Genomic DNA, 10032 nt, shown 5'->3' on the forward strand with positions numbered 1-10032 from the left:
CCCCAAACAAGACAAAAGAGAGCAAGCAGGCTGACTGAGCTACGCAGAGCAAGACAGTAAGCAGCAGTCCTTAAAGGTCTCTGTCTTGGTTCCCGCACCAGGGTTCTGAGCTGACCTTCCTCAAAGATGGACTGTGATCAAGATCAAATAAACCCTTAACTCTCCAAGTTGCTTTGGTCACAACAATAGAAAGCAAACCAGGGCATCACATGAAGGTGGAAGAAGAGAACCAATGTCACAAAGTTGTCCTTTGACCCTCACATACCTGCTGTGGCATGCACACCCATACTCACCATTATACACATACACACGTATGTACACACATGTGTGCACAAATAAATGTGATAGATTTTTTTTCAAAAAGAGATGTGGCTAATTATTTGGCTTTTTTGCCTTTTCCTCCAATCTCAAGAATGACTAATCAGGGCTCTTAAGGAGCCTTTGCAGCCTAGACCAGCAACTTGGAACTTGGTACTTGCATTTTAACATGGGTTCCAAGAAGTCCTAAAATTGTATAAATATTCTCTCCCTCCCTCTCTCTCTCTCTCTCTCTCTCTCTCTCTCTCTCTCTCTCTCTCTCTCTCTCTCTGTGTGTGTGTGTGTGTGTCTCTCTCTCCCCCCCCCCGTGTGTGTGTGTGTGTGTGTGTGTGTGAAACAGAGAGACAGAGGGAGACAGAGACAGAGACTGAGTCAGAGTCAGACTCAGAAAGACAGGGAGTCTGTCCTCAGGAGAAGATCCTGTTGTGATGTGAGAATCTAGTGACTGCTGGGGATCTTCTCACTGAATGTCAGAAGAGACGGGGGCAAACATCTCTATTCTTTGGGGATTTTTTTCAGGAGTTGTGTATTATACAATCTACAGATTTAAGAGACTCAGTGATTTCCAAGAAAAATAAAATAGAGCTCATGTTTAGAAAATTCACACACACACACACACAAAACTCTTGGGAGGATAAAAATATCCTTGATGGCTTTAAGAAAACTGGACCACCTTCCAAATGGATACTGACAGTTGACTTTTGACAACCAGTCAAAAAGGGTAGACGCTGTCTCATAGAAATTTAGAGAGAATCTAGAATTCTTTCCACAACAGCAAAAATTACAACCTGAGAACAATATTGGTTCCTATTCTTCATCTCTGGCTCTTCAACATTCTGAGCCTTGAAAAACTCCTGGTGATTGATTGCCCTTTAAGTGTGATAAGCTAGGTAATGAATTCATCAGACTAGTGACTGTCAAAATTATAAAATAAGGCATTTCTATGAAACAAAGTTGGCTGAAAGGGAAGGAGGGCTGTCCGTGCAAGGTTGGAAGTGGTGCCAAAAACCCAACCAAACCTACAGTAAATTGTATTCCACCATGTCACAGTATCCCACCATGTCACAGGCTGCTGGCAGAAAACACTTTCTCCTTGGGCTGTGTCCTCCTCTCATCATTCTGTGTATCAGGACCAGTTCTTTATCCCTTTTCCAGAGGGACTGTACTGGCTGTCTTTGTGTATCAACTTGACACAAACTACAGTCATCTGAAGAGAGGAAACTGTAATTGAGAAACTGTTCCATAAGATCTATTCAGTCCTTAGATGATGAACAGCAATACAGAAGTGCAAGCCAAATAAACCCTTTCCTTCCCAACTTGCTTTTTTTTTTTTTTTTTTTTTTTTTTTTTGTCATGGTGTTCTATTGCAACAATAGAAAATCTAATGAAGACAAGTTGGTACCAGGGTTGTGGGGTATTGCTGTGACAGACCTGGAAATGTTTTGGGATAGATTGTGGAAGGACTTTGGAACTTTAGCCTAGAAAAGCTAATTGAGTGTTGAGAGCTTAGTGATCCGTTCTGTAGGCACTCAGAATGTTTAGAGTCGTGCAGAAGATGGAGGCCTGGCTTGGGACGTCTCAGAGTGAAGTTTAAAGACTCTATTGGGGCCATTTGTTGTTTTGAATTAAGAATCTGTCATGCTGGTCAGCTGCAGCTGAAGTAATCCGCTGTCATTAACAGGAGACTAGCAACATTGAAGGGAAACCCTTGTGAAATCCTTGCATTACTGGGGCAATCGATGGTGGTTAGCTAGAGTTACTAAGAAGTTAGCAGTGATTGAGAAGAGACCTGCATCAGTGAGCTGAAATGCTCTGGGAAGTGTTTGTTCAGCGTCAGTATGCACAAGGTGTGTTCCAGAAGTGGCTCAGGTTGAACCTTGTGCTGGCAGCCAAACTTGGTAGTGTAAGAGTAGAACTGGTTTTGAAGGCATGAAGGGGTCATGGAGAGCAGCTGAGGCTAGGCACTGTGAGAGGCCAGGAGAGTTCATCGGTGAAGATACAGCCTTAGCAGCAGTGGAAGACCCAGGACTGAAGGGTCCACGCAAAGAAGTTGAATCTTGACACCATGTAGAGAGTCTATGAGGGGCTATTGTGAGAGTGCTGCCCAGCTGTAGCAGAAGACTCTGGTGTTTTGGAGATGTGGGTACCTTGGAGTAACCACCAAGAGCAGCAGCAACAGCAGCAGCAGCAGGAGTGGAACTCTGCCTGTCAGAGCTTAGAAAACAAGCGGCATGAGCTGCAGAGGGCAGCACTAGAAAAGTGACCCAAGCATCTTGGAGGAGCCCAGAAGATCATGAGTGAATCCCAGATAAGTGACATCGAGTTATTTATACTGTTGGAGTCTTGTTTTGCTTTGCTTAGAATGTGACTTGCCCTGGTTCTTCTCTCTTGAAGAAGGTATTTAACTTTGATTTTTTTTTTACAGAAGTCCACAGCTGAAAAACTTTGAACTTTTAAAATTTTGGATCTTGAATTTTTAGAGATTGGTTATTTTAGATACTAAAATTTTAATGTGCTTGAATTTGTAAAGGCTGCGGGACTTTTTAAAGTTATTTGCTTTGGTTAAGAGCACTGACTGCTCTTCCAGAGGTCCTGAGTTCAATTCCCCGCAACCACATGGTGGCTCACAACCATCTGTAATGGGTGTGTCTGAAGAGAGCAATGGTGTATTTATATACATAAAGTAAATAAATCTTTAAAAAAATGCTTTAAAAAGTTATTTGCTTTTAATGTCAGATCTTAGGGATGAATAAGAAAAAAATAGGTCGTGACTTAGTAGTGATGTGTTTGTGTGTCAAGTTAACAAGGGGCCAGTTGTACCAGCTGGTTTTGTGTGTCAACTTGACACAAACTGGAGTTATCTGAGAGACCCTTAATTGAGAAAATGCCTCCATAAGAACATAGGACATGTTCTTCTAGCTGGGCTGCCTTGTCTGGCCTCAGTGAGAGAAGAGGAAGCACCTAGCCTTATAGAGACTTAATGTGTCAGGGGAGAGGGATACCCAGGGGTCCCTTACCCACTCAGAGGAGAAAGGGAGGGAGGATGGGAAAAGAATTGTGGGAAGGGGCAATGAGTGAGATGGAAATTGAAGAGGTAAAATGATGAGATGGTGGTGGTGGTGGTGGTGATGGTGATGATGATGATGATGATGATAAAAGCCAGTATTGCTAGGTTTAAAAAAAATCTGACTGTAAAGCATTTTTTTAATTAGTGATCAATAGGGGATGGCCCAGCCAACTATGGGTAGTTCCATCCCCTGGGTTCTATAAGAAAGCAAGCTGAGCAAGCCACAAGGAGCAAGCCAGTGAGCATCATCCCTCCATGGTTTCTGCACCAGTTCCTGCCCTGTTTAAGTTCCTGTCCTGACTTCCTTTGGTGATGAATGGCAATATGGAAATGTAAGCTGAATAAACTCTTTCCTCCCCAATTTGCTTTTTGGTCATGGTGTTCCATCACAGCAGTAGAAATCAATTCCAACCAGGCAAGGACACTCAACAGTACTAGTTGCTGGTGCAGAAGCAGCCTGATGCTGGCTGTTGCACAGGATCAGGATCCTGATGAAGGCCTATAGAATGAGCTTTCTATCCAGGAGAGCTGGAATGTAGATGATCCTGGAAAGGAATCTGACTAGCTAGGACGATGAAGACAAAGGGTATTTAACAATTAGGATTCAGATATTTTAATGCTATATATCTTAATATCATCAGTACATACCAACTGAGTAGGAGCCCTGCATATAGCCCTCCCTCCCACGAGTCTCAGCTATCTCTGCTCTGTCCATCCCCAACCTCACTCTTCTCCTTGCCATTTTAAACCTTACAATAGACTAGCTTCCTTGTGTGGTTCTACTGGGAATATTCCTTAACGTGAATCCATTCCTTTCTCAGAACCTAGCTCACAGTTCTCTTGAGACAATTAGAAGGGAGCTGTGTATATAGTTTCTTTCTTGCAAACTATTCGTTTTGGATGTGACAGGATTATCCTGGCACGCCAAAAGTAGGTTTTATAAAGTGAAAATAAGAAGCCTTTGCTGTTCAGATTAAAATTCGCCTTCCTTAGAAATGGCAGAGTCTTAGTGTGATGCATGCCTATACTCAGGGTCAGGAGTTCAAGGTCATCCTTAGCTATTGAGCAGGTTTGGGGCTAGCCCTGGCTATATGAGAGTCTGTCTAAAAAGAAAGAAAAAGAAAGAAAGAGCCGGGCGTGGTGGCGCACGCCTTTAATCCCAGCACTTGGGAGGCAGAGGCAGGCAGATTTCTGAGGTCGAGGCCAGCCTGGTCTACAAAGTGAGTTCCAGGACAGCCAGGGCTACACAGAGAAACCCTGTCTCGAAAAACCAAAAAAAAAAAAAAAAAAAAAAAAAGAAAGAAGAAAGAAAACATGGCAAACTTCTTAGAAACATTTTATATTAGTTTTGGGTAACTTTTACTTTTTACTTAATTTATATAAAAATCTGAAGTACAAACAAAATCACCTATAACCCCTTCTCACACCCCACATACAGACTGTGCCTTGCCAGTCTGTCTGTATGAAAGTATATAATGTAAAATGTAGCATCCACTTTATAAAGCTTTTCAAGATGAACTTACACCCGCAACCAAAATGCAGCCTGATTTAGCAAAAGAAGCAATTTATTCTTTCTAAAGCATCATTTTAGTTTTAATGAGCCCACCATGGCCTATCACTGAAGTGCTTTGACACTGAATGGAACGGCTCACAGTAGGGCAGCTGGACATGATTTGGATTATATTCATATACAAAGCACATCACGAGCTCAGCCCAATGACTTCATTTTTAAATCTTGGGGCTAGCACTACATTAGAATTCAAATTCAGTAATGTCTTTAGATCAACTTCAGCTGACAAATTTCTTAGAAGAAAGTGGAATAAAGCAATTTGATGTGAATTAAGCTGTGCAGGGGCTTGTCACTCCAGATATTTCACTTTTACATTCAATTTTTTTTCCAATTAATTTAAAGGTAATTGCCATATGCCAGATAGCCAGGCCATTTGTCATTATTATTCATTTATTTTTATGCAGGACTGTCACTTACAAGGACATAATTCTTAAGGAAACATAATTGCTCCAAACTTATCAACTTGGTTATAAAAAACTTTGTGAAATCTTTTCCCTGGAAGAAACTAAGGGGTTTAGGAGAGAGCTCACCAGGGGCTGGGTACTGGCATGCACTGTTGGGCCTTTCTGGTCTCTCTTGTCTGATGGGCTTCTTACCCTGGGTCCCAGGACCATCAACCCTATAGAACATTGTTCCAAGCATGATGGAATGGACAACAAAACTCACTGGTGGGGTGTGGCTTCTGGAGACAGAGACGGCGTGCTTAGAACCCTGTGGGCTGAGCTCCACAGCATGTGATAGAAAAGCACACATCCATTCCTAGATCCCATAGCTACTCTCATCACACTGATGAACTGACAAGGACACAGAACTAGAGACTCGGGAGTCTAACAAGCTTGGAGTGGGAAGGAACTTTAGAATCCACGCCATACAGCATTATCATGTAGGCCATGACACTGAGTCAGAGAGGTCACTCGGGAAGACAACCCTAGATAGAAAAGCTCCCAGACTCGTTTGTTCATGACCTACCCCAGGGTGCTCTTGGTACCCCATGTGTGCACAGCAAGGTACAGAGCCTGCAGGATAAAGTCCAAACTCCTTAGACTGACAATCACACATCATCAGAAGCTGAGCCTCATCCATCTTTCTAGCACCATTTCACAGTCCTTCTCCTTACCCCTGGTTCCATGTATGCTAATCTAGTCTAGTTCTGTGGGAGAATCAATGTTTTTGCAGCCATCTTCCACTCAAGACTACAAAGGGCACTCCACTCGGAGTATTACAATTTATATAAACTACACCCTCCATGTATAAAAGAGTCAACCCATATTCTGTGTTACTCTTCAAGCTGACATTTGTCTTTTAATCACTAATCTCTGAGCAAACAGTACCCACCACTCCCTTTACTGCCATGCTGTCACTTAAAGCCTTTACAACCTTGCTTCTCTTAGCACTGCTCAACCAAACATTATGTTTTGTGTTTTAAAATTAAAACCCCTGAAGATAAGCACACTATTTTAAAAGCCCTCAGCATCACAACAGATTTTGCAAATACTAATTTTCCTTAGATTCTCTGAAGCCATCAAGACTGCAGCCTCCCTCCTTCCTGAGTTCTCTTCCTTCTGTATATCCAGTCTTCTGACATCCCCAGTGTGCAACCCCCACACCCTACCCTGACTCCCTCTCTCTCTCTCCCCGTCCTAGTCTTTTTCCAATTGGTTTTTCACTTGACCCACTGTCACTCAAGGACTCCATATATTCCCCTAGTTAAAAATTTAGAGTTAATTGGATTCAAAATAGCATTAAAATGCTTCCTTCTCTGTCAGCTCTACAAACTCCGTCTTTGTGTATCTAGTTTATTCTAGCTTCTTGGACAGAGTGGAAGATGGATGAGAAAGTACAAAGGCATTGGGAAAACTAGATACGATTTCAGTATGACTGTACCACAAATATCAAGTCTGTCTTTCACCTTGAGAAATGTGACATAGAGCATACCATGTACATCCCATTTGGGTCTCAGTTAAAGACAAAATAACACAAGTCTTTTAGATTTACCATATGAATCCCAATGGTGAGTTCTTGTGCACACTCAACAACCTTTAGTACTGTTATTTTCACACCTGCCCCATATTTTTATAATCATTTCTCCCAATTCATTTCTTCGATTGTGTCATATAGCAAAGGCCCATACGTGAATGAGTTAGTTGTCTAGTACAGTGGTCTCCAATAGTTTACCGTATCAATGCCCCAATCCTCCCTATTTATAAATGTTCAGGTTCCAATCCCAATCCCTTTTTCCTTCTCCCTCACTGCTTCCAAATGAATACTCTTTTCCACAGAAACGTGAAATATTCTGATCTGTAAAACATACCTTACCCTCTACTACTTGAGATCTGCCTCGAAGTCTGTGTGTGTACTGAGGCTTGTTATCCTCTAAGCTGGGCATTTTCTTCTGCTCTTGCTTTTCTTTCAGGTTAGTCATATTCTGCCCAGTATGTAATGTTTTGTGCCTAACTGATCCTTCCTCCTTATAGACTGTAACCCTTCCAGGGGAGCAGCTAGCTGCTTCTTCACGCTATTTCTCTGCTAAGCTGATATATATGTATTCAACAACAATAAAAACAAACCAAACATCGTTTCCTTGAAGAATTTTCATTGTCGCAGCCTCTTAAAAGGAAGTGGAAATATGATGTAGACTAGTTAACTTTTTGTTAACTTGTCACAAGTTCAAGTCATCTGGGAATCTCAGTGGAGACAATCCCTCTATCAGACTGGCCTGGAGGCAAGTCTGGGTGTCTTTTCTTTTTTTTTTGTTTTGTTTTGTTTTGTTTTTTTCGAGACAGGGTTTCTCTGTATAGTCCTGGCTGTCCTGGAACTCACTTTGTAGACCAGGCTGGCCTCGAACTCAGAAATCGGCCTGCCTCTGCCTCCCGAGTGCTGGGATTAAAGGCGTGCGCCACCACGCCCGGCCTGGGTGTCTTTTCTTAATGATTGATATGTGTGGGCCCAGCCCACTGTAGGCTGTGCCACCTTGGGAAATAGTCCCGGGGAACCCATTGAGAACAAGCCAGAAAGCAGCGCTTCTCTGTGGACTCTGCTTCTGCTCTTCCCTCCCAGGCTCAAGCCTGGTCCTGCCTTGAGCTCCTGCCTTAGCTTTCCTCAGTTATCGATTGCATCTTGTAGGGTAAAAGAAAGCCTTTCCTCCCTAGGCTGGTTTTGCTCAGTGTTTTATCACAGCCACCGAAGTCAAACTAGAACAGATGGGGGTGGGGCTGGGGTGTACACACAGTACTGCTTAATCGCTGCTGGAAGGGATGCCAACTTGGGATGAAGCAGCCGTCCTAGAGATTGACCAGCTAAGACTTTAAGCTTGTTATCAATATCAATCAACCCCTTGGGAAACCCTCTACCAATTTGCTAAGCTTGACCATAGTTCTTTTCTTCCCCAGAGCTATTTTCCCAACCTTCCACGTGACTCTAAGCCAGAGAAAACAAGGGATTTTGTTTTAAGCCCACAATTGAACATTTAAGAGATATGTGTGTGTGTGTTTATGTATTTGATTATTTTCTTGAAATTTCTTACAATTAAAACCCAAGTCCGGAGTTTTAGAGGCACTCTCTTAAGATAGTACCTAGCATAACTTTTTATATAGCCGAAATTCAGTACATAAGTTTTAAAAGATAAAAAGAGAGAGTCAGTCTGGCAGAAACTGGTATTGAACTCGCAGGTCTTCAAGGTTTGTGGTTACATGGGTACATCATGGCCTGGCTAAGAGCTGATCATAGTCACTATGGCAGAACTTCATGTTGGTGACCTGCAGCAGAAAAAGATGGAGACATACAAAATGAGCACGGCGGGTGGGGGCTTAACTCTCCAGCAGGTAAACGCCAGGTGTTATATAGATTTAAGTATTATCAACAGGTTCTGTGGAATGGAGATGTTATTTTATCTTATATTTATTGATACTGTGTCAAATAAAAATGCAAAGAGAATTAAGGAATCAAAAATAATAGAAGCCCAGCTATTCTCTACACTAGATATAGTTCACATTTTAAAAAGTTTCAACTACTTTCTTGCCATTGGTTGTGGTACAGTATGCGATTATGTGATTATTCATCTCAATTATGTAAAAATCTCATTACTGAGAGAAAATTTGTTTTTACTGAGACAGAACAGTAAAAATGGATCTTTGGAAACTATCTGACTTTTTGTATATGAAAAATTGAGGCCTATAAATCTCCCAAGAGCCAAGCACTACCTAATGAAAACTCACCCTTACTTCTCTCAGGCTATACAATTCCTTTCTGGAAACCTAGGCTTTTCTCCAACTAGAGGTTTATAAGGAGCCAAGGGCAACTTCCATTTGTTTCATAGCATTATCTTTTTAGAAGGTGTGTGCGTGTGAAATCGGTACAAAATGCATTTGCACTTTTCCTGGCAATCATTTTTTGAAATTCAACTAATTTATTAAAGAGCTATTTTGGCGTAGCAGATAGAGCACTGGGCTTCCAGGGCGTATTCCCCTGAGCCCAGATCTTAACAACACTACTTACTATGCCATCTTGGCCAGTAAACCTGAGTTCTTTGAGTCTTACATTCCCAATCAATAAAATGGAGACGACTCCTACGTGATGTGGCGGTACCACCAGCTGAAGGTACATAGCCAAACAAACGACCGGGTGGATGCTCTTTGAAGGGCAATCACCCTACTGCCTCCGGGAGCCTCCAGAACCTAGATCTCAGGGCTCCTCGGAGCCTCAAAGGCGGGAGCCGCGCCCACATCTTTTCCGCCTCGGTCTGTTTCACCCAAGACCCAGACACCGCTGTGGGCCCCGTTCCGAAGCCCGCTGGAGTACACAGTTTTAGAGCTTTCTTTTCTCTGCCAGAGGCTCACGTTGTTCGGATAGCGCTTCCGGGCCCCTCCACTGCTGCCGACGTTCAGCAGGAAGCCAGTACTGCGCTCCATCTTCTTGCCTTTCTGAACCTGACCGAAGGTGAGCAGTCCTGACCGCCGCTAGTCACCGCCCAACTCTGGCCACAGCAATACACTCCATCAGCCAGCTCAGCAGCCGGAGACGCGGAAGGCCGCGTTACCTAGGAAACTGGGGCGGGACCATGCACGGACCGCCTTACGGA

At 42.9% G+C, this 10032-nt stretch overlaps 1 long non-coding RNA gene across 1 annotated transcript; it reads right to left on the bottom strand.

Annotated features, from left to right (window-relative positions):
- Positions 1-8499: 8499 nt before the first annotated feature.
- Positions 8500-10003, bottom strand: LOC110302469 (uncharacterized). Its single transcript, XR_002378799.2, has 2 exons — positions 9450-10003; positions 8500-8710 (listed from the first exon to the last, which is right to left on the bottom strand). It is a non-coding gene; the product is annotated as an uncharacterized LOC110302469 (long non-coding RNA).
- Positions 10004-10032: the final 29 nt, after the last annotated feature.

This window comes from Mus caroli, unplaced genomic scaffold (assembly GCF_978045245.1).
Source record: "Mus caroli unplaced genomic scaffold, Mus_caroli_1 scaffold_11, whole genome shotgun sequence".
NCBI lineage: Eukaryota > Metazoa > Chordata > Mammalia > Rodentia > Muridae > Mus > Mus caroli.